This window comes from Pristiophorus japonicus, chromosome 14 (genome assembly GCF_044704955.1).
Source record: "Pristiophorus japonicus isolate sPriJap1 chromosome 14, sPriJap1.hap1, whole genome shotgun sequence".
Lineage (NCBI taxonomy): Eukaryota > Metazoa > Chordata > Chondrichthyes > Pristiophoridae > Pristiophorus > Pristiophorus japonicus.
Genome location: NC_091990.1, coordinates 28,479,439 through 28,505,801, shown reverse-complemented (window position 1 = coordinate 28,505,801; position 26,363 = coordinate 28,479,439). Strand labels below are relative to the sequence as shown.

General features: G+C 49.8%; 1 protein-coding gene across 1 annotated transcript in view; it reads right to left on the bottom strand.

Annotated features, from left to right (window-relative positions):
* LOC139279824 (amine sulfotransferase-like) overlaps nt 1-26,042 on the bottom strand; it is a 55,776-nt gene extending 29,734 nt beyond the window's left edge. Inside the window, exons 1-3 of the mRNA XM_070899071.1 lie at nt 25,886-26,042; nt 16,115-16,620; nt 8,710-9,016 (exon numbers count right to left, since the gene is read on the bottom strand). The gene's annotated coding sequence lies outside the window, so the exon portion shown is untranslated. The remainder of the gene's footprint in view (nt 1-8,709; nt 9,017-16,114; nt 16,621-25,885) is intronic.
* Between the last annotated feature and the right edge of the window lie 321 nt (nt 26,043-26,363).

The following is a 26,363-nucleotide window of genomic DNA, read 5'->3' as shown; positions in this document are numbered from 1 at the left end:
GCCTTTCCTGGGTGCAAAATAATAACTTCACGGTGGAGCGGACAATAATCAAGAGAATAATGGAGGCATGTGAAAAAGGAACGGCAGTAATCATGGGGGATTTTAATCTACATATCGATTGGTCAAATCAAATCGCACGGGGTAGCCTTGAGGAAGAATTCATAGAATGCATACGGGATTGTTTCTTAGAACAGTATGTTACAGTACCTACAAGGGAGCAAGCGATCTTACATCTGGTCCTGTGTAATGAGACAGGAATAATAAACGATCTCCTGGTCAAAGATCCTCTCGGAATGAGTGATCACAGTATAGTTGAATCTGTAATACAGATTGAGGGTGAGGAAGTAGTGTCTCAAACGAGCGTACTATGTTTAAACAAAGGGGACTACAGTGGGATGAGGGCAGAGTTGGCTAAAGTAGACTGGGAACACAGACTAAATGGTGGCACAATTGAGGAACAGTGGAGGACTTTTAAGGAGCTCTTTCATAGTGCTCAACAAAAATATATTCCAGTGAAAAAGAAGGGCGGTAAGAGAAGGATTAACCAGCCGTGGGTAACCAAGGAAATAAAGGAGAGTATCAAATTAAAAACCAATGCGTATAAGGTGGCCAAGGTTAGTGGGAAACTAGAAGATTGGGAAAATTTTAAACGACAGCAAAGAATGACTAAGAAAGCAATAAAGAAAGGAAAGATAGATTATGAAAGTAAACTTGCGCAAAACATAAAAACAGATAGTAAAAGCTTTTACCGATATATAAAACAGAAAAGAGTGACTAAAGTAAATGTTGGTCCCTTAGAAGATGAGAAGGGGGATTTAATAATGGGAAATGTGGAAATGGCTGAGACCTTAAACAATTATTTTGCTTCGGTCTTCACAATGGAAGACACAAAAACCATGCCAAAAATTGCTGGTAACGGGAATGTGGGAAGGGAGGACCTTGAGATAATCACTATCACTAGGGGGGTAGTGCTGGACAGGCTAATGGGACTCAAGGTAGACAAGTCCCCTGGTCCTGATGAAATGCATCCCAGGGTATTAAAAGAGATGGCGGAAGTTATAGCAGATGCATTCGTAATAATCTACCAAAATTCTCTGGACTCTGGGGAGGTACCAGCGGATTGGAAAGCAGCTAATGTAACGCCTCTGTTTAAAAAAGGGGGCAGACAAAAGGCAGGTAACTATAGGCCAGTTAGTTTAACATCTGTAGTGGGGAAAATGCTTGAAGTTATCATTAAGGAAGAAATAGCAGGACATCTAGATAGGAATAGTGCAACCAAGCAGACGCAACATGGATTCATGAAGGGGAAATCATGTTTAACTAATTTACTGAAATTCTTTGAGGATATAACGAGCATGGTGGACAGAGGTGTACCGATGGATGTGGTGTATTTAGATTTCCAAAAGGCATTCGATAAGGTGCCACACAAAAGATTACTGCAGAAGATAAAGTTACGCGGAGTCAGAGGAAATGTATGAGCATGGATCGAGAATTGGCTGGCTAACAGAAAGCAGAGTCGGGATAAATGGGTCCTTTTTGGGTTGGAAATCGGTGGTTAATGGTGTGCCACAGGGATTGGTGCTGGGACCACAACTGTTTACAATATACATAGCTGACCTGGAAGAGGGGACAGTGTAGTGTAACAAAATTTGCAGATGACATAAAGATTAGTGGGAAAGCAGGTTGTGTAGAGGACACAGAGAGGCTGCAAGGAGATTTAGATAGGTTAAGCGAATGGGCTAAGATTTGGCAGATGGAATACAATGTCGGAAAATGTGAGGTCATCCACCTTGGGAAAAAAAAAACAGTAAAAGGGAATATTATTTGAATGGGGAGAAATTACAACATGCTGCGGTGCAGAGGGACCTGGGGGTCCTTGTGCATGAAACTCTTTTTGGAGTTCATCTACAAAACAAAAATCATTAAACCGTGCCACCCGACCTGGGTGACACACCAGACATTTACAAGGCCCTTTTTTTTTTCCCCTTTTTTTTTGTGTTTTTCTTTTTTTGTTTTTTTTTTGGGCACTAAAATCACAATTTTCCCCAGTGCCCCGTATAAAAGGGAAGGGGGACATTAAAAGCACCGGCAATTAAAACAAATTAAACTTAAAAAACGTAAAATCAAATTAAAATTTGGTTGCCGGGCGTGATGATGCACTCCAGTCCCTCTGGTGCCCACCTCTCGCGGAAGGCCGCAAGCGTACCGGTGGACACCGCGTGCTCCATCTCCAAGGACACCCTGGACCGGATGCAAGAGCGGAAGAGAGGCAGGCAGTCAGGTTGAACGACCCCCTCGACCGCCCGCTGCCTGGACCGGCTGATGGCACCCTTGGCCGTGCCCAGGAGCAGTCCTACGAGGAGGCCTTCGGACCTACCCGCTCCCCTCCGCACAGGGTGCCCAAAGATCAGGAGAGTGGGACTGAAGTGCAGCCAGAATTTCAGGAGCAGCCCCTTCAAATAATGGAACAGGGGCTGCAACCTTGTGCACTCAATAAAAACATGGAACACGGACCCCTCCAGACCGCAGAAATTGCAGGCGGCCTGGGAGTCCGTGAACCGGCTTAAAAAGTTATTGCACGGCACTGCTCCATGCAGCACCCTCCAGGCCAAGTCCCCGATGAATAGTGGGAGGACCCCTGCGTAGAGTGCCCTCCATCGGGGACCCCCGCCTCCTCCGGACGGCAAGATGGTACGCCATGGCGTGTCCCGACGGCCGGCAAGGATGGCAAAGTTGAGAGTGTGCAGGAGCAGCCCGTACAGGAAACCCCTCCGCGCGGAACTGAAAGGCACGGAGGGGATTTCCCCGAGGCGGCTCAAGTTGTGAGGCACCGGCCCCCGAGGGAGGTTCCGGGGTTTGGCGCCGATGAGGAATTCCGTCCGGACGGGGGTCAGTTCGGACGGAATCTCCCCACGTGCTTGAGCCTCCTCGATGCACCTAACGGAGTCAGGGCCCAGAGCTGTTTTTAGCGACTCGATGGCATCGGCCGCGTGGCGGACGTTGGCAGAATTTAGGCGCCGCGCCAGCGTGTCTGGCGCCATCCAGCCCGCTCCTCCGCCATCGAGCAGGTCCCTGACCCTGGTCACCTCACCAGCCACAGCCCTCTCTTCCGACCGCCACATAAAACCTCGGCCGTGGAGGTACGGATTCCCGAGCAGCGGCTCCTGCAGGACGGCCGCCACTCCAGCCAGCGGAGAGCTGCGCTTGGTGGAGACTTTGTTCCAGACCCTGATGAGGTCCCTGTAAAAGACAGGCAGCTCCCGGAGGGTGGTCCTGACACCCCCCAAGTTCACAAACAGGAGCTGCGTGTCGTAGTTGAGGTCGCGCTGCTGGCGGAAGAAATACGTCGCCAGAGCGCACCACCTAGGAGGGGGCTCGACGTAAAGGTATCTCTGCAGGGTCTGAAGACGGAAAGTCGCGAGCTGGGCGCTGACGCACACCAACGACTGACCGCCCTCCTCAAGCGGGAGACTCAAGACCGCAGCAGAGACCCAGTGCTTCCTGTTGTTCCAGAAGAAGTCCACCAGCTTCTTCTGTATCTTGGCGACAAACGCAGGGGGAGGGGTCAAAGTGACCAGCCGGTACCACAACATTGCGGCCACCAGCTGGTTTATGACTAGCGCTCGACCCCTGTAGGACAGCACTCGGAGCAGTCCTGTCCAGCGCCCTAGGCGAGCGGCGACCTTGGCCTCCAGCTCCTGCCAGTTCGCCGGCCAGGCTCCCTCGTCGGGGCTAAGGTAGACTCCCAGATAGAGGAGATGGGTCGTGCTCCAGGCAAAAGGCCTGAGCTCCTCCGGCAGGGAGTCCACCCGCCACTGACCCACCAGGAGTCCGGAACATTTCTCCCAGTTGATCCTGGCGGAGGACGCGGCCGAGTAAATCTCCTGGCACTCACACATCCTCCGCAGGTCAGCGGGATCCTCTACCGCGAGGAGCACGTCATCGGCGTAAGCCGAGAGGACGACCTCCACGCCCGGCCCTTGCAGAGCCAGTCCCGTCAACCTCGTCCGCAAGAGGCGCAGGAAAGGCTCCATGCAAACGGCGTATAACTGGCCGGACATGGGGCATCCCTGGCGCACCCTTCTCCTAAAGCGAAGGGGCGCCGTCAAGGACCCGTTAACCTTAATCAGACACTCCGCGGCGGCGTACAAAAGTCGGATCCGGGCGACGAAATGCGTCCCGAACCCGAAAGCGCGCAGAGTTCCGAGCAGATAGTCGTGATCCACCCTGTCGAACGCCTTCTCTTGGTCGAGGGATAGGAAGGCGACCGACAGACCAGCCTCCTGGGAACAATGGATGAGGTCCCGGACCAGATGGATGTTATCGTGGATTGTCCGGCCCGGGACCGTGTAGGACTGGTCGGGGTGGATCATGTGGTCCAGCACGGCACCAAGGCGAGCAGACATCACCCTGGCGAAGATTTTGTAGTCCGTGCTGAGGAGGGAGACCGGGCGCCAGTTCTTAAGGAGGCGGAGATCGCCCTTCTTAGGCAGCAGGACGATGACTGCCCTGCGCCAAGAGAGGGGCATCTCCCTGGTCGCCAGACTTTCCCCCAGGACCCGCGCGTAGTCGCTCCCCAGGACGTCCCAGAACGCCCTGTGGAACTCCACGGTCAGCCCGTCCAGCCCCGGGGATTTTCCCCTCGAGAGCCGGTCGAGGGCACCGGTCAGCTCCGCCAGGCTTAGCAGAGCTTCCAGATTTTCGGCGCCCTCCGGGCTGACCTTTGGCAGGTCCTCCCACAAAACTCTACGCACTTCCTCGCTGGACAGATCCGGAGAGAACAGAGCCCCGTAATATTCACGGGCCCTGTTGTTGACGCCCTCCGGATCCGAGACGAGAGAGCCGTCGTCGGCCAGCAGCGTCAAGAGCTGCTTACGGACACTCTGCCTTTTTTCCAGCGAGTAGAAGAAGGGGGAGCCGCGGTCCAGATCCCGCAGGAACCGGATCCGCGACCTCACGAACGCGCCTCGGGACCCGACGAGCTGCAGGTCCTTCAGCGCGGCCTTCTTCGCTTCGTACACCGTCCGCAGGGCCGGGTCCTGGACGACTTGACCGAGACGGGCTTCCAGGTCGAGCACCTCTTTTTCTAGGCGCCCGACTCTGGCCGCCCGCCTCTTGGTCGACCCCCTCGCGTACTCTTGACAGAAGACGCGGACGTGAGCCTTGCCCACGTCCCACCATAGTCTCAAGGAGGGGAAGCCCCCCTGCTTCCTTCTCCAGTCGGACCAGAATCGACGGAACGAGTCCTGGAACCGCACGTCCTCCAGCAGCCGGTTGTTAAAGTGCCAGTACGCGGACCCCGTCCTCGCGCGGAGCAAAGCGAGCTCCGCCCACACCAGGTGGTGGTCCAAACACGGCACCGGCTGCATGGAAGCCGCCGGGACGCAGGAAACATACGCCCGAGACACGTAAAGGCGGTCGACTCTGGACCATCCTACTCCAGGCCTCACCCAAGTAAAGGCGCTGGAGTCGGGGTGGAGATTTCGCCAGACGTCCACCAAGTCGAAGGACCCGACCAGGTCCCTCAACTTCTCCATCGCCGTCATGCACTGCGGGGCACCGGAGCGGTCCCTCGCCTCGAGGGTGCAGTTAAAATCCCCCCCCCCCCCCCCGAGGACAATGCAGTCGCCGACGTCGACGGAGCCAAGAAGAGCAGACACCTCTTCAAAGAAGCGCGTTTGCTGCGGGCCGGGCTGAGGGGCGTACACGTTCACGAAATGGAGCGGCACGTCCCCCAGGCGAACCGTTACGTGCAGCAAGCGGCCTGGCACGGGCTCCTCGACCCCCAAGATCTCCGGCTGAAAATGCGGGCCCAGCAAGATGGCCACCCCACTAGAAATGGCGGTGAGGTGGCTCATGCGGACCTCTCCTTGCCATTCCAGGAGCCACGTGGCTTCGTCTCCCGGAACGGTGTGGGTTTCTTGCAGGAAGCACACCGCATATTTCCCCTCCCGCAGGAGCGAAAAATTGTCAAATCTACGGCGTGCCCCTCTGCCGCCGTTGATGTTGAGGCTGGCTATGGTTATCTTCATGGCAAAAGCATAGTGCAACCTCTACCTAACCTATTGTGGGGGAGGAGTGGAGTCGTTTGTTGACCTCCACTCCTTCAGCAGCCCAGCGAGGAACTTTTTGAGCCGGCGCAGCTCAAGGCCCTGAGCCTTTGATAAGGGCCCGCCCGCGGCCATGGTTTTAGCGGCGGCGCGGACGGACGCGACGAGCAGCCCCGGCTCGGACCATCTTTCCAGGGCCAGACGGGCTTGGTCGCGGCGACCCCGGCACTGGACCAAAAAGTCCCGGAGTTCTTCTACGGGAATGAGGAGGGTCTCAGTGGCGGCCGCGAGCAGATCCACCGCCTCACTGGCGATGGACTCAAGATCTTCACCCGCGTCCTCCACCGAGTCCCCGTCCCCCTCCGAGAGGTCGCCGCTAGCAGCCGGCCCGTCGACCGCACGAGGTACGGCAAACGGCCCGGCCGCTCCATCTGGCCCTGGCTCTGCTCCGATCCCACCCCCAGGATCGTCGGCAGAGGAGTCCCCACTGGGCTCTTTTAAAATTGGTGCTGGGTCGGGAAGCGACAGCTGAAGGGGTTCCCCCTCTGCCCCAGGAACCGGGGAACAGGGAGAGACCTGGTCAAAGTAATGTTCCAGGTCCTCCAATTCCCCCAGCTCCACAGTAGGGGGCGAGGGTTGTTATTCTTCTCCCTCCCCGCCGCCACCCCCCAGCCCAGCGTGTACGGATTCAATAAAATTGGCATTTTCAGTTTCTACCGAGTCGAGCAAATCCCGGGGGAAGTTGGGTATTGGCTGGGCGGGCTCAGGTTCGGCCTTTTCGGCCCCGCCCGCCTCAGTCCCCGGGACGCTCGACCCAGCGGCTACGCATTCTTCCACTGGCCCCACGCCCCCCACGACAGGCAGATCTTCCACGCCATCCCCAGGAGGCAGCGGCTGGGCAGCCTCGACTGCCTCACCCTCCCCGGGGACAGATTCCTCGCGCCTACAGCGCAATTTGGGGGCGCTGGTGGGGGACGTGGGACACGCGGCGGGCACCGACTCCTCCATGGAGGGATGTTGTTCCCCCTCCGCCTCATTGGGGCGGTGCCTCCTTTTGTTCCTGGGGGTGCGCGGAGGCAGGGAGACCTCCATGTCTGCCGAGGCCTCCCGCTCCGCCACCCCCTTTTTCTTATCTTGCCCGCGCCCGAGCCCCTCTGCGGTATTGGTCAAGGGCTCGGGCACGGGCTCAGGGCACCCCGCGCTCGCCGGTGACTAGGTTGGGATGAGCGCGGTGGTCAGACTTTCCGGCGCACTGAGGGGACCCGCCTCTAGATGTCTCATCTTCTTCCGCGCCTTCTTTTCGATCGGACGCTCTCCCTCCCCCCCGCCGGAGGCCGTGAAAACAAAGGCCCCCGACGATGCCCGCGCACCTACGGCTCCCGGCACGCGGACGCAACTAGGGGGAGGGGTGGCGGCAGCGCCAGCCTTGGCCGCCTTCGGTGGTTTGGCGGCCTTGGAGGCGGGGCAGTTCTTGCGAACGTGCCCCACCTCCCTGCAGGCATGGCACCGCACGCCGTCCGACGTCCAGAAGACGCGGTAGGCAGTCCCCTCGTGCACCACATTAAAATACCCCTCTGTCGTCTGTCTGGCTGGCGCGGGAGGAAAGAGCTGGCGGCGGAAGGAGAACACGTGGCGCAGGCTGTTCTCCCTGAGGCCGAGCGGTATGGGGTTGATCCCTGACCTTACCTCCCCCAGTTGGTGTAGGTGAGGGAGGAGGAGCTCAGCGGGAACAAAGGGCGGGACGTTCGATATGATGACCCTCTGCGCGGTGGCCTCGAGAGGATCCACCGGCAGGAACGTCCCGCCCACCGTGAGCCCCTTTTCGAGGGCCAGGGACACCGCCCGCTCCGACCCCAGGAAGAACACGGCCTTCCCAGACATCTTGGAGGCCGCGACAATGGCCGAGGGGCCGACTACCCCAGCCATCGCCCGCACGCACTCCTCGATGCTCATTGTGGGGTGAGTGTAGCTCTTGACCCCGTGTTTCTTAGTTATTAGTTTGAATGGTGGCAGGGCAGCAGGTGGCGCAGGAGGCACCGTGGATGTGGACGCATCACGGGGTCCAGGACTCACCCAGTCACAGGCCTTAATGTCTTAATTGGCAGAGGAGCTTTAAAGCAATTGGGGAGGGGCCTTGCTCCCTCTGCTCAGTTGTTTTTTTTTTTTGTTTGTTTTTTTAAATTAGGAGGAAGGGCTCTCAGAGAGAGAGGGGAGAGACAGAGAGAGAGAGATAGAGAAAAGGGGGTGCAGGAAAAGAGGGAGGCTGCGAGGGCAGGTCTCCCCTCACAGCGATGGGTGGGTGTTTTTCTTGGGGTGCACTCCCCAGATGGCAAAACAAAACAAAAACACAGTCTTTGGGTTGGTCTTCAGGTGGGGGGAGAAGATGTCTTCACCTGGGGCAGCTAGAGCCAACCAGGCACACACTCCCAACGATGTTCTTAGGGTAATTTAAGAAATCTTCAGCCTGGTAGCTCCAGCTATCCCAGGCTAGGCAAATGTGGGGGGGGGGGGGTTTCAATTGTGGGGGGGGCCTAGTTGTAAGCAAGGCCCCCACACACACACACACACACACCCCCCGCGATGTTCCGGCCCTCAGTGGTCTTCTTTCCTCCCCCCACCGATACAACAAAGTCTTTTAGGGAAATGCACCCACACCTACCTATAGAATGGTAGAGTCTCCCTCCTTCCACACTGGATGTTGTTGTTGTTGGTCTTTCCCCCTTTCTCCAACTCTTTGCAGAAATGGTAAATTGTTGTTGAAGGTTTTCTGCTTCCTCCTCTCCCTCTGGGTGAAAGTTGGTGGTGAAGCCCCTTCCTTCCTTCTCTTCCTGGGCTGTTCTCAGGGCTCTCCAGGCAGGAGCAAAAGTTGGTAGCTCCTCTCCTCACTGCAGCTCAGCTCCAACTGTGCAGGACACGCCTCCACTGCTCCACAATTGGTCCTTGTGCATGAAACTCTTTGAGTCTACCTGCAAAAACATAACAAAAAGTTAGTTTGCAGGTGTAGCAGGTAATCAGGAAGGCGAATGGAATGTTGGCCTTCATTGCGAGAGGGATGGAGTACAATCCTTCGCAAACTGTTGACTGTAGAAACTCCGACTCTGAGTAAAGCTATAATGATAGCCCAGGCATTTATGTCCACCAGTGAACAAAGAAGTTTTGGCCAGTAAGTACAGTGCATGAAGTAACATCAGTTTTGAGCAGAAATGTACATGGCAGAGCGTACACGCCTGCTGCTGTAGCCTGACCTCAATTGACCCAGAGTCCGCCATCATCTGGTAACCCCACGAGGCAGCTAACACCTTGTTGGCGCTGCGGAGGCGATCATTGGCCCCATCAATGCTGCTGTAAGCACTATGTGTGCAATGGTTGCAGAACAATGGGACGCCTCCAACGAATGTGCAGTCGTGCTGCAAACCCTGCAAACCACCACGTTACAGAGGAAGATCGATCCACAGTGGATCAGACTGAATTGGAAACTCGTACTGAGGAGGCAGAGGTGTGCGGGGTACACATGTTCACGATGAAATGCCCACCAATGATGTTGAAATTTGAACTGAACGGCATTTCAGTATCTATGGAGCTGGACATGGGTGCATGTCAGTCCATAATGAGTTAAAAGGCCTTCGACAGTTCCTTACATCAAGGAACTAATGCCTATAATTGGCAGTGCTGAAGTCAAAGTCTCCTATGATGGAGCAGTACATGAACTCCCGCTGTGGATAGTGCCAGGGGATGGCCCCACGTTGTTTGGCAGAAGCTGGCTGGGGAAAATCCGCTGGAACTGGGACGACATCCGAGCGCTTTCGTCCGTCGACGACACCGCATGTACCGAGGTTCTAAGCAACTGCCCATCATTATTCCAACCAGCCATTGGAAGCTTCTTGGGGGCGAAACTGCAGATCCATTTGGTTCCCAGTACATGACCCATCCACCACAAGGCTCGGGCGGTACCATACATGATACGTGAAAAAGTGGAAATCAAGCTGGACAGGTTGCAACGTGAAGGCATCATCGCGCTGATGGAATTCAACGACTGGGCCAGTCCGATTGTCCCGGTGCTCAAGGAGAAAGGTACGGTTAGAATTTGCGGGGACTATAAAGTAATGATTAACCGTTTTTCGCTGTAGGACCAGTACCCGCTACCCAAGGCAGATGACCTATTTGCGACCCTGGCTGGAAGGAAGACGTTCACCAAGCTGGACCTGACCTCGGCCTACATGACCCAGGAGCTGGAGGAATCTTCGAAAGGCCTCACCTGCAACAACACACACAAAGGTCTGTCTATCTACAACTGGTGCCTGTTTGGGATTCGGTCGGCCGCAGCGATCTTCCAGCGGAACATGGAGAGCCTGCTAAAGTCAGTTCCTTGCAGTCAGTGTCTTCCAGGACAACATATTGGTTACAGGTCGGGACACCATAGAACACTTGAAGAATCTGGAGGAGGTTCTTAGTCGGTTGGATCGCGTGAGGCTCAGGTTGAAACGCTCGAAGTGTGTTTTCCTGGCAAAGGATGTAGTGTTCTTGGGAAGAATCGCGCAGATGGCATCAGACCTACCGACGCCAAGACGGAGGCCATCAAGAACTCGCCGAGACCACAGAACTTGATGGAGCTGCGGTCGTTCCTGAGACACCTTAACTATTTCGGTAATTTCCTACCTGGGTTAAGCACGCTGCTAGAACCCCTACATGCGCTACTGCGCAAGGGAGACGACTAGGTATGGGGGAATTCACAAGAGGCTGCCTTTATGAAAGCCACAAATCTGTTGTGTTCAAACAAACTTCTTGTCCTGTATAACCCTTATAAATGATTAGTGTTAGCTTGCGATGCGTCGTCATATGGGGTCGGGTGTGTGTTACAACAGGCTAATGAATCGGGGACTTTGCAACCGGTTGCATATGCATCGAGTTTGTCCAAGGCCGAAAGCATGATTGAAAAAGAGGCTCTGGCGTGCATTTATGTGGTAAAAAAAATGTACTTATTTGGCCTCAAGTTCGAGCTTGAAACTGAGCACCAGCCGTTTATATCGCTGTTCTCAGAGAGCAAAGGGATTAATACCAATGCCTCTGCCCGCATCCAAAGATGGGCGCTCACGCTGTTGGCATATAACTATGTAATCTGCCACAGACTGGGCACAGAGAACTGCGCAGATGCTCTCAGTCAGCTACCAGGGTGGAAATGGCACAGCCAGTGGACTTGTTCATGGTCATGGAGGCATTTGAGAATGAGAAGTCCCCTGTTACGGTCTGCCAGATCAGGACCTGGACCAGCCAAGATCCTTTACTGTCCTTGGTTAAAAAAAAAAACTGTCTTTCTTGGGAGCTGGTCCAGTGTCCCAGTGGAGGTGCAGGAAGCGATTAAGACGAGTTGTCCCTGCAGGCAGACTGTCTTTTGTGGGGCAATCGCGTAGTCTTGTCCAAGAAAGGCAGAGACACATTTGCAAAGTGCACAACACCCACCCAGGCATCGTAATGATGAAAGCCATAGCCAGAATCCCTCGTGTGGTGGCCTGGCATCGACTCAGATTTAGAGTCATGCGTGCGCCAGTGCAACTCTTGCTCTCAGTTGAGCAATGCCCCCAGAGAGGCACCGCTAAGTTTGTGGTCCTGGCCATCCAAACCGTGGTCAAGGATCCATGTAGACTATGCGGGCCCATTCCTAGGCAAAATGTTTTTGGCTGTTGTGGACGCTTACTCAAAATGGATTAAATGTGTAATAATGCCCAGGTCCACCATTGAAAGCCTATGAGCCATGTTCGTCATGTCCGGCTTGCCTGATGTCCCCGTCAGCGTCAATGGCTCATGATTCACCAGTGCTGAATTCAAGGAATTCATGACCCGCAACGGGATCAACCATGTCACATATGCCCCGTTCAAGCCCACATCCAATGGCCAGACAGAACGGGCAGCTCAGACCATCAAGCAAAGCCTGAAACACCTGTTGGAAGGCTCCCTGCAGACCCGGTTGTCCCGAGTACTGCTCAGCTACCACACCAAACCCCACTCACTCACCGGGATTCCCACTGAGCTGCTCACGAAAAGGGCACTTAAAACAAGGCTCTCTCTTGTCCATCCTGATCTACATGATCACTTGGAGGGTAAGCGGCATCAACAAACTGTGTACCATGACTGCGCAAATTTGTCACGCGATATTGAGATCAATGATCCTGTGTTTGTGCTCAATTATAGACATGGTCCCAAATGGCTCGCTGGCACGGTCACATCCAAAGAGAGGAATAAGGTGTTTTGGGTCAAACTGACCAATGGACAAACATTTAGACCAAATCAAATTGCAGTTCACCAATAGCGACGAACAACCTGAAGAAGACACCACCAACTTTGACTTTCCAACACACACACAAGTGGCAACTGACATCATAGTTGACCACAAAACCAAACTCATCATCCCCAGCGGCCCGGCAAGGCCTGCTGCCCAGGAGCCCAGTGACGAACTGACCAACCCACCCACACCAGCATTTCTACCGAGACGATCAACAAGGGAACGCAAAGCCCCAGATCGTCTCACCTTGTAAATAAGTGTACTGTTGACTTCACGGGGGAATGATGTTATGTATTTAACCCTTTGTAACCTGCATCACACCTGACCACCAGAGAGCCCACCTGTTGGAGTCGCAAGGGATCCCAGCATCCCTTGGGAGCACAGTGTATAGCAGGCCACCCACGAGGTAGCTGCACTCTGGAATCTTAATAAAGGAGCCAAGGTCACACTTGCTCATTACACACAGTACTCGATCTCACATTTGTTATGAGTGTAACAGGTGCAGGGACTGCCTATGATGATGATGATGCACCTGGAGGAAGCCTGTGATTCCATCAAATGCCAGAGTCCTGTTATCCTACTTTGCTGCCTCCATTGGAAAGGAGATGCAGCCGTTTGCTTTTGTAAAAAACGCATCTGTAACCTGTTTGTTTCAGGAATTCACCATGTTAGAAATGAAGAGATCATAAATGTATATGGTTGTGCGAATGAAATTGTGATGTGAATGATTGATGATTGTATTAGAACTTGAGAAAATAGTCTCTTCAGAATAGTTGGATAGATGCCTAGAATGTGCTTATGTTTTCGGTTCCCTGTGGATGTTATAACATTCTGCACTGTGATGGTCATATATGGACATCAACGGATTATGATGGTCATACATGGACATTGTAAGAGAAAAATTTGGCATTAGGGGTACCAGCAGGACAAGAGTTAAAGTGCTGGTTCCTGCACCGACCCATAAGGAGGTAAAAGGCCTCTCTTTGGCCTTGTACATTCCAGTACCAAGGCTCCAGAAGTTATCAATTCAATAATATTCCAACAGGATACGATGTGAGAACCGAAACAGACATTGATAAGACCTTGCAAAGAGGCTCGAGGCAGACTCACGGGCATCAAGGAGAATCAACAAATTCTGACCTAATGAAGTCATTCTAGTCACGGCCTAAGGTGGTCACGAGGGTCTTGGCCTGTCAATCCAAAGTAGCACTAATAAGGTAGTCCAATTAGAGAAGTAGCACTGATAAGGGAGTCCAATTAGAGATCTAGGGAGGTCTTACCAGGGAACGAAGGGGTTTTTCAGTTGTATGATTGTGCTGTTCGGAGAGCATCTCCACTCACAGGCGGCTGTGATGAGAGGTGTTCCCGGACGTTTGTAATAAAAGATCGTTATACCTTGCCATTCGTGTCCGTCTGCTAACTCTGGGGCTGTTACGCGGGTTGGGGCGAGCGTCGACCTTCTATATCAGGGGGCCCGCTCGTGGGAAGAGAAGCCTTCCCATTTTCCCCTTACATTATCAACAGATTGTAATCATCATACATGGACATCAACGGACTTGGCATATGGACTTCATAGCCATGCTGGAGAGCAGTACTGTGTAGAGTACACCATAGTGAGTAAGACTTTACAGGGTCGAATGACCTTTATCATATCCGAATCCTATGCCTAGGTCAAAACCGAGTGGTCCATCCAGTTTTGTTTTTATTCTTATTTGTAGTGGTTTGATACAACTGAGTGGTTTGCTAGGTGATTTCAGAGGGCAGTTAAGAATCAACCACATTCCTGTGGGTCTGGAGTCACATATTGGCCAGACTGGGTGAGATGGCAGGTTTCATTCTTTAAAAAAATAATAGGAGCAGGAGTAGGCCATTTGGTCCCTCGAGCCTGCTCCGCCATTCAATAAGATCATGGCTGATCTTCTACCTCAACAGCACTATCCCTACAATCCTTGATTCCCTGAATATCCAAAAATCTATCGATCTTTGTCTTCAATATACTTAAAGGGCATTAGTAAACCAGTTGGGTTTTTATGACAATCCGATAGCTTTGTGGTTCCCATTACTGATACTAGCCTTTTATTCCAGATTTATTTAATTGTGTTTTTTTTAAAACTGATTTTAAATTCTCAAGCTGCCATGATGGGATTCAAACTCTCGATCTCCGGATTACCAGTCCAATAACATAAGCACTACACGACATAATCACTACAATTAATTTAATGAATTTAAAATCGAGATGTACAATGGGCAGCTGCTCCGATATCGTCTGTTTTACACTATTACCCAAAGTCAAAATTACCCCAAACTACAGCAGACAACACATCCAGGAATAAGTTAAACAGCCCACCAGCATTCTTAGAAAAAACAACCAGCTAATTGCCCATTTGCAGTGAGAAATCCTTTAAATAATACAGGTACAGTGTCCCTTCCAATTGTTCCCACCCAGGATTTGTGGTCATGATTTACAATGGGTGAATCCAGTGCTCAGGAATTTGAAAATAGCTTAAACACTATTTGCATATATTTATTATACTCATTTGCATATATTTATTATACTCATTTGCATATATTTATTATACTCATTTGCATATATTTATTAGCTACTCGCGATTTTGGGTAGGGCTGCTGGATCACTAAAGCACACCCGACTCAAAATAGCACTGAGCACACTTTCAGTGGACTTTGGGTGCAAGATATCTCCAGGCAAAATTTGGATGTCTAACACCTCTTTTACCAGCACCACACAGGGCTCAGTACTAGGTCCCTTACTTTTTGTAGTATACATCAATGATTTCGACTTGAATGTAGGGGGTATGATTAAGAAGTTTGCAGATGATACAAAAATTAGCCATGTGGTTGATAATGAAGAAGAAAGCTGTAGACTGCAGGAAGATATGAATGGACTGGACAGGTGGGCAGAACAATGGCAAATGGAATTCAATCTGGAGATGTGTGAGGTAATGCATTTAGGGAGGGCTAACAAGACAAGGGAATACACAATAAATGGTAGGACACTGAGAAGTATAGAGGTACAAAGGGACCTTGGAGTGCATGTCCACAGATCCCTAAAGGTAGCAGGACAGGTAGATAAGGTGGTTAAGAAGGCATATGGGATACTTGCCTTTATTAGCACAGGCACAGAATATAAGAGCAGAGAGGTTATGCTTGAATTGTATAAAACACTAATTAGGCCACAGCTAGAGTACTGCGTGCAATTCTGGTCACATTACAGGAAGGAGTGATTGTATTAGAGAGGGTAGAGGAGAATTACGAGGATGTTGCCTGGACTGGAGAATTTTAGCTATGAGGAAAGATTGGATAGGCTGGAGCTGTTTTCTTTGGAACAGAGGAGGCTGAGGGGAGACCTTATTGATGTGTATAAAATTATGAGGGGCCGAGATAGAGTGGATAGAAAGGACCTGATCCCCTTAACAGGGAGGTCAATAACCAGGGGACATAGAATTAAAGTAAGTGGTAGGAGGTTTAGAGGAGATTTGAGGAGAAATTTTTCACTCGGAGGGTGGTGGGAGTCTGGAACTCACTGCCTGAAAGAGTAGTAGAGGCAGAAACCCTCATAGCATTTTAAAAGTATTTGCTATGCACTTGAAGTGTTGTAATCTACAAGAGCTGGCAAGTGGGATTCGGCTGAATAGCTCTTTGGCACCAGCACAATCAAGATAAACCAAAGAGCCTCCTATACTGTAAATTTCTCGGACTCTATGAAACCGACAACCACGAGTTGAAAATCCTCCCACGATTACTTACAAAAATAGTATTAAAAAATTACCTTAAACATTGTCTCCAACTTCTCGGTTAATGATTGCTTCTGAGGAATTCCCGATGACTGCAAAATATTTTGTTGTTATCCTTATGTAAATGAAAGATCATGTGACTCGTTTAACTGGACTTTCTTCCAAACAAAATGATTGGAGGAAAATTTTAGGCTCCAAACATGTTTTTGCCAAACTGTTTTTTCTCATTTTTTTCAATTTATTCTTTCAATACTGAATGAATGCCGTTCTCAGTTTCCTGTGTGAAGGTTCATATTGCAAACAAATGTGGGCGAGGCTGCAACATTTATTTGTCAAAACTTCTGCGTGGATTCGGTTTAACAGCCTTTATGAAGAGCACAGACAACATGGACTGTTCTTAATGCATTGTGTTTTAACAAGTAGGAGGAAACTCTTGCAGTCGGGGAGCAGCTGAACTCTCAATAACTGGGAGATTGACCTCCGAACCTTCCTAAAATTGGCTTCAAGCCGCACCCATCGCTGCTTTTTGATCCAGCTGCCACTGCAATAGGGGAGAGGTTTTCAATAACTAATGTTGCTGGTAGGAAGAGAAGCCCGCAGGTGGGTTAGATCAAGAACATTTCAGTAAGAGCCAAAACTGTCCAGCGAGCTATTTATTAAAATAAGGGAATACTTTGAATTCGAGATAGTCTTCTATTATACATACAGCACTCTATGACAGCATTGAGAAAGAAAGCATATCAACAATTTATAAATTCACAGGGAAGTCTGCCATTTTTCTAGGCATTCCCTAAAAATAAGAGCATGTCAGAATGTAACTTTTGATTGAAGATTGTAGTTGATTAGCATTGTTTTAGGTTGTAATATGTGAGACTGCAGGTGGTTTTCATATGTGGCAATACATTGGGTGGGCAGTGGGCAGGATTTGGCGAGGGATGAGGAGGGGGGCCGCTGATGATTTTGTGGCCGGGCCTCATTTAAATGCAGGTGAGCTGCTAACACTGGTCACAGTCCATGTCGGCAGCTCACCAATTGCAAAAGCAAGAAATGGGCACAATTGCCGATACTTCAAGGCAGGCAGCAGCACATTAAAGGGGAAGGTGCATTTTGCGATGGTGCACGACATTGTTCAGGAGGAGCGACTTCAACCACGGCCACAAGATTTACTGATGCAGTGAAGGTGCTCACAGACCAAGTCAGCAGCAGGATTTCTCAACATTTCTTCAAAAGGCGCTTGTTCATGACCAGATAATGTGTTTTTGATATGTTGATTAAGAGATAAATATTGGCCGGGACACCAAGGATAACTCCCTGCTCTTCTTCAAAATAGTGCCATGGGATCTTTTATGTCGTAACTATGGCACAAAGTCAACATTACCCCCATTCTCTTTTGCTTTCTTCTCATTTTGTCCTTTTTACCAGCACAAAATTCTCTTCTGTCCCCATTAGACAGTAACTTTGATAGCAGCTCACTTCTGCTGCCATGTGATATTAAAACCAACTTAGATGTGGAAAAATTATATATTTGGAACATCTGACTTCAGCCACTGGGTGGCACTGCTGACTCCAAACAATATTGGAGCGGAAATTCTGCTCCTGTGCGCTGGGGTCCCAAGCACACCGGCACAGAAGGAGAGGGGCAGAGGCCTTGGGCTGCAAAAGGCCTGTTGAAGCACTACCCAGGGTTTGCTGTCGGGTCACCATACACACGGGGAAGGGTAGAAAACTTGTGCAACTACAGTTTTATTAGTGTTTGAAGTTCTGTGACTTGCTGAGAGTAAGTAATCAGGCATGTGTAACATTTCTATTGCACTTTCTACCCTCACTTTACAACAGGCGAGTAGACTTTTTTTTAAATCATCTGCAGAATTGACCTAACCTGGCTTTCTGAATTGCCCAATGTCGAGCCTGAGCCATATGAGGCCAGAAGGCCCCAGCTGCCGTTAGCTGTAAGCTGTAAGCTGTAGAAGGGTCGCTGTGATTGGCCTGAGTATCCCTAGGCCAGGGAGGGGGAATCATCAGCCACAATCGGAGCATTGATCACTATTCAGTGATTCCTGCTGCAGAATTTGTGCAAATGTGTGTCTGAAAGAAAGGGGGAGAAATTGGGTGCATTTGTGCCTTCCATTAGCCAACGACTCCCACATTACAACAGTGACTGCACTCCAAAAGTATTTCATCGGCTGTAAAGCACTTTGGGATGCCGGTGGTCATGAAAGGCGCTATATAAATGCAAGTTTTTCTTTACTTCTTTCCATTTGTTGAGGGGCCCATAAGACATGGTACAATCCTAAGCTGGGAACTAATGCAGTATCTGGGAGGTAGTATTTAGAGCACTGTACACAAACGTTGCCCTGTTACACATGTCTTTCATTGTGTCAAGCCTGCATGGCGCACTCCCTGGAATTGTCTGCTCTCGGTCCTTGGGTTTCACTCTGACTGATCCTCGCTCCTGGATCCGCTGTTGCGCACTGCTCGTGCCCAAGGCCACGATGCATCTCCACTGGACCTTTGGATTAACCTCTGCTGGCTCATGGTTCAAACTCCATTTCCCCTCGGCACTCTGTTTCCACTGGACAACCTCCAGCAGTGCACCAGCTGATACACTGCTCCTTGAACAGCTTCTAGATTCACTTCCTTTCCACTGCTGTCTCTCAAACTGGACATTGGTCCATTGATGCTACAAGTTGTCCATCCTGTCTACAAATGAACTTCACCCACCAGAGGACATCAGACTTTAATTTTGGACTCTCTCATACTCTCTCATGTTGTCTCTTCTCTGTATTTACAACCTGAGCATGTCTCTCCTAATGGCTGCCACCCCAATGTAACCTGAATTCCCTCTATGTCCATTCATGTGCGCATTTGAGCTGATGTTCCCGACCCGAACCTATTTTTTATTGGCCTCTCTCGGGCACTTCTCATCTCTCAGGAACTTCTCTCCGATCTCCTCACCTTCAAGTCACCCAGTCATGCCACCTATAATTTCTTCCTCCAGTTCATTCCCTACACCAACCCATCATTACTTCTCTGCCTGCCTACTCTCCTGCCACTGTCATAAGAACATAAGAAATAGGAGCAGGAGTGGGCCATTTGGCCTCTCGAGCCTGCTCCACCATTCAATAAGATCATGGCTGATCTGATCTTGGCCTCAACTCCACTTCCCTGCCCGTTCCCCATAACTCTTGACTCCCTTATCATTCAAAAATCTGTCTATCTCCACCTTAAATATATTCAATGACCCAGCCTCCACAGTACTTGGGTAGAGAATTCCAAAGATTCGTGACCCTCTAAAAAATGAAATTCCTCCTCATTACCGTTTTAAATGGGCGACCCTTTATTCTGAAACTATGCCCCTTAGTTCTAGATTCCCCCATGAGGGGAAATATCCTCTCTGCATCTACCCTGTCAAGCCCCCTCAGAATCATATATGTTTCAATAAGATCACCTCTCATTCTTCTAAATTCCAATGAGTATAGGCTCAACCTGCTCAATCTTTCTTCATAAGACAACCCCTTCATCTCAGGAATCAACCCCGTGAACCTTCTCTGAATTGCCTCCAATGTAAATATATCCTTCCTTAAATAAGGAGACCAACACAGTACTCCAGGTGTGGTCTCACCAATGCCCTGTACATTTGTAGCAGAACTTTCCTACTATTCTACTCCATCCCCCTTGCAATAAAGGCCAACATTCCATTTGCCTTCGTAATTACTTGCTGTACCTGCATGCTAACTTTTTCTGTTTCATGTACAAGGACCCCCAGATCTCTCTGTACCTCGGCATTTTGTCATCTCTCCCCATTTAAATAATAATTTGCTTTTTTATTGTCCCTACCAAAGTGGATAACTTCACATTTTCCCACATTATATTCCATCTGCCAAATGTTTGTCCACTCACTTAGCCTCTCTATATCCCTTTGCAGACTCTTTGTGTCCTCCTCATGACTTGCTTTCCCACCTATTTTTGTATTATCAGCAAATGTGGCTCCATTACACTCGGTCCCTCCATCGCAGGCTTGAATCCCCCTTCGATAATCACACAGCTACCCTCTGTGCCTCTCTCACCATTCCCCAAAACGCTCATCGACGCCAGTCACTGCCTCATTACGATCAGCAGCTCCAACTGCCCCATCCCCTTCCCTCACGGATCTTCCCACCCAGCTTGGCCGCGGGATGTTAATCTCGCTAAACTCCTTCCTATGCTGCTATTTCCAACATCTATACGGCCAATCTCTCGTTAAGAAGCCTACTTGAGTGGGCTCAGTTCCAGGATTACCAGTGCACTTAGTTTATATGGATGAGCACAGCACTGCAGGCAAAGCTCGCCCCGCAAACAAGTAAAATCTGCCTAGTTCCTATTTTGAATATTTTTCAAGCCTTTAATCAGTCTCCAATGGGTGGCAGCCCCGACCTGCGAGAGACCATCAGCGGCAGGTCGGGGCCATTGAAAGGAGCGGCGAGCAGCGGCCATTGACAGTGTGGCAGCGTACCACTGCAAGGTACAGCGCGAGCTGGTGCAGGAGGGCGACGGCAGCGAAGAGGGACATCATCAAGGTCCAGGTCGGTGATTGGAGCGTGGGCAGGTACAGGAGCGGCGAGGTCGGGGCGAAGGAGTGACGAGAGATTGTAGGGGGACGTGATCAGGGCCCAGGTGAGGCGCGAGTTTGGGGCCAGAAGAGCCGAGGCCCCAGAAGAGTCAAGGGCCCAGGGGCAGCACTGGCCAGCCCACACTGTGATATGTGTGCGCACTAGGCCCATGCAGCAGAGCAGAGCAGGTCTCCAGTCGTCCTTGCCACTGGACCAAGACCTAGCTCTGACAAGCCCGTGGCTGATGTGCAACGGCAACCACACGTTAAAAAATCTACGCACAGGCATCTTCCACCCTACATTATGTAGTTCAGGCCCTGGAATATTAAGCCTTCATTGAAACACCTGTGAACTCAGCCTTTTTTGGCGTGGAAGCAAGTCACCCTCGTTTCGAGGGACTGACCATGAATGAATGAATGAAAACAAGCTCCTTTACAGCCAAGGCATTGTTGAGCACAAGGACAGCTCCATTCTACGACCCATCCTGGCCCACACCGAGGCTCCGCACTGGATGCACAACATTGTGAAATCAGGGCTAAGAACCGACATTGGTCGCATTCCGTAGATGCTAGGACTTTGCTGAATAATTCCAGTCAGAGTATTTGACTAGTCACTAGTTTTGCATGTGAAGGTTTGCATCACTTTAAGTACAATTCCTACGTTGGTCTGATTTTTAAGTGAGGTCATTAGTCAGATTTTGAGAGATTCTATTCAATAATGCATCCATTATTCATTGCATTAAGTTAACACACAAAATTGAACGGGTAAGTAGCATGTACTTCTAGTCACTGGAATGCACTGGCAACTTCAGATATCAATAAAAATAGAACTTAAAGTAAAAATACATATAGACTATGAATTTCCTCACTTAAACTGCTGCACTGAAAAAAGATTTGGATTTATATAGCGCCTTAACAATCTCAGGATGTCCCAAAATGCATTACAGCCAATGAAGTACATTTGGAGTGTAGTCACTGTTATATAATGTAGGAAACGAGGCAGACAATTTATGCACAGCAAGCTCCCACAAACAGCAATGTGATAATGACCAGATAATCTGTTTTTATTATGTTGATTGAAGGATAAATATTGGCCAGGACACCAGGCAAACTCCCCCATTCTTCTTCAAAATAGTGCCTTGGGATCTTTTACGTCCACCTGAGAGGGCAGACGGGACCTCGGTTTAATGTCTCATCAAAGACAGCACCTCCAACAATGCAACACTCCCTCAGCACTGCACTGTAACGTCAGCCTAGGTTTATGTGCTCCAGTCCCTGGAGTGGGACTTCAACCCACAACATTCTGACTCAGAGGCGAGTGTGCTACCTACTGAGCAACAGCTGACACTTTAAACATGTCTGGACAACATGTGAGAGCAGAATCTGATGTCACCCTCCTCTGCTAGTCAAGTAGCCTGCTGGCATTCACTATCCAAACTCAGACTAGCTACCATGGGGAGGTACCAGAGGACAGTGTGGCACTCCCCCAGCACTGCACTGCAGTGTCAGCCTAGATTTTTGTGCTCGACATTCAAGAGTGTGACTTGAAGATCGAGGAAATTAGCATTTTAGCACATTTAGGCACAGTTATGTGTTATTACGTGAAACACAATTCCTCATATAGATGTTAACAAATATGATGTGATTGGGATTACGGAGACGTGGCTCCAGGATGATCAGGGCTGGGAACTCAACATCCAGGGGTATTCAACATTCAGGAAGGATAGAATAAAAGGAAAAGGAGGTGGGGTAGCATTGCTGGTTAAGGAGGAGATTAAGGCAATAGTTAGGAAGGACATTAGCTTGGATGATGTGGAATCTATATGGGTAGAGCTGCAGAACACCAAAGGGCAAAAAACGTTAGTGGGAGTTGTGTACAGACCTCCAAACAGTAGTGATGTTGGGGAGGGCATCAAACATGAAATTAGGGGTGCGTGCAATAAAGGTGCAGCAGTTATAATGGGTGACTTTAATATGCACATAGATTGGGCTAACCAAACTGGAAGCAATACGGTGGAGGAGGATTTTCTGGAGTGCATAAGGGATGGTTTTTTAGACCAATATGTCGAGGAACCAACTAGGGGGGAGGCCATCTTAGACTGGGTGTTATGTAATGAGAGAGGATTAATTAGCAATCTCGTTGTGCGAGGCCCCTTGGGGAAGAGTGACCATAATATGGTGGAATTCTGCATTGGGATGGAGAATGAAACAGTTAATTCAGAGACCATGGTCCAGAACTTAAAGAAGGCTAACTTTGAAGGTATGAGGCGTGAATTGGCTGGGATGGATTGGCGAATGATACTTAAGGGGTTGACTGTGGATGGGCAATGGCAGACATTTAGAGACCCCATGGATGAACTACAACAATTGTACATTCCTGTCTGGCATAAAAATAAAAAAGGGAAGGTGGCTCAACCGTGGCTATCAAGGGAAATCAGGGATAGTATTAAAGCCAAGGAAGTGGCATACAAATTGGCCAGAAACAGCAGCGAACCTGGGGACTGGGAGAAATTTAGAACTCAGCAGAGGAGGACAAAGGGTTTGATTAGGGCAGGGAAAATGGAGTATGAGAAGAAGCTTGCAGGGAACATTAAGACGGATTGCAAAAGTTTCTATAGATATGTAAAGAGAAAAAGGTTAGTAAAGACAAACGTAGGTCCGCTGCAGTCAGAATCAGGGGAAGTCATAACGGGGAACAAAGAAATGGCGGACCAATTGAACAAGTACTTTGGTTCGGTATTCACGAAGGAGGACACGAACAACCTTCCGGTTATAAAAGGGGTCGGGGGTCTAGTAAGGAGGAGGAACTGAGGGAAATCCTTATTAGCCGGGAAATTGTGTTGGGGAAATTGATGGGATTGAAGGCCGATAAATCCCCAGGGCCTGATGGACTGCATCCCAGAGTACTTAAGGAGGTGGCCTTGGAAATAGTGAATGCGTTGACAGTCATTTTCCAACATTCCATTGACTCTGGATCAGTTCCTATGGAGTGGAGGGTAGCCAATGTAACCCCACTTTTTAAAAAAGGAGGGAGAGAGAAAACAGGGAATTATAGACCGGTCAGCCTGACATCGGTAGTGGGTAAAATGATGGAATCAATTATTAAGGATGTCATAGCAGTGCATTTGGAAAGAGGTGACATGATAGGTCCAAGTCAGCATGGATTTGTGAAAGGGAAATCATGCTTGACAAATCTTCTAGAATTTTTTGAGGATGTTTCCAGTAGAGTGGATAAGGGAGAACCAGTTGATGTGGTATATTTGGACTTTCAGAAGGCGTTCGACAAGGTCCCACACAAGAGATTGATGTGCAAAGTTAGAGCACATGGGATTGGGGAGTGTACTGACATGGATTGAGAACTGGTTGTCAGACAGGAAGCAAAGAGTAGGAGTAAATGGGTACTTTTCAGAATGGCAGGCAGTGACTAGTGGGGTACCGCAAGGTTCTGTGCTGGGGCCCCAGCTGTTTACACTGTACATTAATGATTTAGATGAGGGGATTAAATGTAGTATCTCCAAATTTGCGGATGACACTAAGTTGGGTGGCAGTGTGAGCTGCGAGGAGGATGCTGTGAGGCTGCAGAGCGACTTGGATAGGTTAGGTGAGTGGGCAAATGCAAGGCAGATGAAGTATAATGTGGATAAATGTGAGGTTATCCACTTTGGTGGTAAAAACAGAGAGACAGACTATTATCTGAATGGTGACAGATTAGGAAAAGGGGAGGTGCAAAGAGACCTGGGTGTCATGGTACATCAGTCATTGAAGGTTGGCATGCAGGTGCAGCAGGCGGTTAAGAAAGCAAATAGCATGTTGGCCTTCATAGCAAGGGGATTTGAGTACAGGGGCAGGGAGGTGTTGCTACAGTTGTACAGGGCCTTGGTGAGGCCACACCTGGAGTATTGTGTACAGTTTTGGTCTCCTAACCTGAGGAAGGACATTCTTGCTATTGAGGGAGTTCAGCGAAGGTTCACCAGACTGATTCCCGGGATGGCGGGACTGACCTATCAAGAAAGACTGGATCAACTGGGCTTGTATTCACTGGAGTTCAGAAGAATGAGAGGGGACCTCATAGAAACATTTAAAATTCTGACGGGGTTAGACAGGTTAGATGCAGGAAGAATGTTCCCAATGTTGGGGAAGTCCAGAACCAGAGGTCACAGTCTAAGGATAAGGGGTAAGCCATTTAGGACCGAGATGCGGAGGAACCTCTTCACCCAGAGTGGTGAACCTGTGGAATTCTCTACCACAGAAAGTTGTTGAGGCCAATTCACTAAATATATTCAAAAAGGAGTTAGATGAGGTCCTTACTACTAGGGGGATCAAGGGGTATGGCGAGAAAGCAGGAATGGGGTACTGAAGTTGAATGTTCAGCCATGAACTCATTGAATGGCGGTGCAGGCTAGAAGGGCCGAATGGCCTACTCCTGCACCTATTTTCTATGTTTCTATGTTTCAATCTTTTTAAACTTTACTCCCATTCAAGTCCCTCAGACGTCATTTGATACACACAAGTGTGCTGAATTTTTGCTGCTCCTGGAATCGTGCAGAAAGTGTACACCCCATAGAAATGGTCCAACAGCTGACCCTATCACCAGATAAGTGTAAGTGAGGAGGTGCTGAGCTGAACAGAGCACTGACATCACTTACTGATTTCAGGCTTCCAAGGAACTTTTTTTTAACCCGTTGCTTCGGGGGGTGAGGAAGCGGGTCGGGTCGGGTCGGGGCGGGGGTGGGGAGCGTGTGGGATGGTGGGGAGCGGGTCGGGGGAGGAGTGGGTCAGGTGGGGGAAGTCGGTCGGGGAGAGGGAAGCCAGTCGCGGGGGGAGCGGGTCAGGACGGGGGTGGGGAGCGTGAAGCATGTCGTCAACAACTTACACAATTTCCAGGTTCAAGTTACACCAGAGTTGCGGCAAGTTTATTTAAATTAATGTGTAAGTTACTCGCACAACTACAGTGCAACCCGGCATAACAGACATCGAGGAAATTCCAGGCCACATGTAAACCTTTCATCAATAGAATTAGAACCCAGCGGGTTTAAATCCTGGAAACTACAAAACACCAACAGAGCAGCAATTCAAGAATCCTCACTCCAAAAATGTCAGATGCCCAATCGTTTCCCCATTTCAAATGTTTTAGGCACTCAGCCACTTATAATCTGTTAGTTCCATCGCTTCACAATCATTGGGCTCAATTTTCCCCCGAGCCCGTTTTCTAACATACTTGCCCGAGTTGCGCCGCTTAATTACGTGAATAGATGCACCAGGAAAAAAATCTCCGTTGTTTGCTCTCTATTCTGCAGCCACGCAGCGTGGCCAGTCGCCTGACGGTCTGCGCTGGAAAAAGGAGCCGGGGCTTCTGCAAATGCACAGGGGGGAAAAGTGACGTTCTTGACGTCCTAAAATGGCCCCGCATGCGCAATAGAGCTACGAGTCTGGGAGGCTTCCTTCAGCTTCATAATAGTGAGTAGCCTTCGAGGTCTTCCTTTTTCTAACCAGCATTTAGGAATCACAATACATGAATTCCTTCCCCATTTTTCCCAGGAGAACTGAAATCCAGTGGCCGAGCAAATCACGCGGGGCAATAAATTACTTGCTCTGATGAGGAGGGGGTCATGAGACCTGATATCTCCAGCCAGCAGTGGCCCAACACCACAGGAGAGGAAAGTGGTGCCCTTAGATTTGCTGTCATTAAATAAGAT